This window comes from Lactuca virosa, chromosome 6 (genome assembly GCF_052849685.1).
Source record: "Lactuca virosa cultivar CGN04683 chromosome 6, Lactuca_virosa_CGN04683_v6, whole genome shotgun sequence".
NCBI classification, from domain to species: Eukaryota; Viridiplantae; Streptophyta; class Magnoliopsida; order Asterales; family Asteraceae; genus Lactuca; species Lactuca virosa.
The window spans coordinates 269,305,277-269,306,281 of NC_136431.1; the positions used below are offsets into that span (position 1 = coordinate 269,305,277).

The window sequence follows — 1,005 nt, forward strand, 5'->3', positions numbered from 1 at the left end:
GAATAGCACAGTTGTGCTTTGCGGTTCCCATTCTCGTCCAAATCACAATCTCTAGTAAGGTGAGGCCCGTTACAATTCTCACATCCCACCCAGATAGTGTGGATGGATTGGTCCATCTTAGTCATTCTTCGATCCAAACTCTCCAACTTAGCCATCATTGCTGCCATGCTATTAGTAACTGAGTTCACCACCCCTCGATTTGGTTCATTCCTTAGGTTATGATATTCTCTAGAGTGCTTAGAGAATTCTTCAATTAGTTGTTTTATCACCGGGGGTGCCTTATTTGTGAGTGGTCCGTGCGAATCAAGGAGCTGCCTAGTTGTCACGTTCACTCCATCATAAAAAACGGAGAGTTCTTATTGGCTGTTTAGATCATGATGTGGGCAGTTCCTTAATAAGCCCTTGTATCTCTCCCACGCCTCATAAAGTGATTCGCTAGGTTATTGCTCAAAGTTTTCTATGGCTTTCTTCAACTTTGCTATCTTTGATGGAGGGAAAAATTGATCAATAAATTCCTCACGCATCTTAGCTCAAGTGGTGATGGATCCTGGAGGGAGTGATCTCAACCAATCTTTCGCAGCTCCCTTCAATGTAACTGGTAGCATACGAAGCAAAACGGTGTCGTGAGCCACATTAGGGACATTGAAGTAGTCGGTTATATCGTTGACCTCGTCTAGATGCTTGTATGCGTCCTCATGATCTTTCCTGTAGAATGGGATTTCCTTAAGTTGGGCGAGTATGTGCCCCTTTAGTTCAAAGGTGGCTGTTGCGGGAATCGCAGGTTGCACGAGTCCTAGGCCGGTATCATCATGCATCCTTTTCTTCCATTCGCCCATGGGAACTTCACGATGTTAGCCATGGTGTTATCTAGTTCGCCTTCTATGTCACTTCCTTCTTCGTATTCGGATTCGTTTCCTTCTCCTTCGGTTTCGTACTCGGTATCTTTCTCCTTGTTGCTGGATTCTCCAACTTTCTGACCCTTTTTCTTGCTAAAAGCTTATTTGA

At 44.4% G+C, this 1,005-nt stretch overlaps 1 non-coding gene across 1 annotated transcript; it reads left to right on the forward strand.

Moving 5' to 3' along the window:
* The first annotated feature begins 369 nt into the window (after positions 1 to 369).
* Positions 370 to 476, forward strand: LOC145123160 (small nucleolar RNA R71). The gene has a single exon (XR_013715033.1). It is a non-coding gene; the product is annotated as a small nucleolar RNA R71 (small nucleolar RNA).
* Positions 477 to 1,005: the final 529 nt, after the last annotated feature.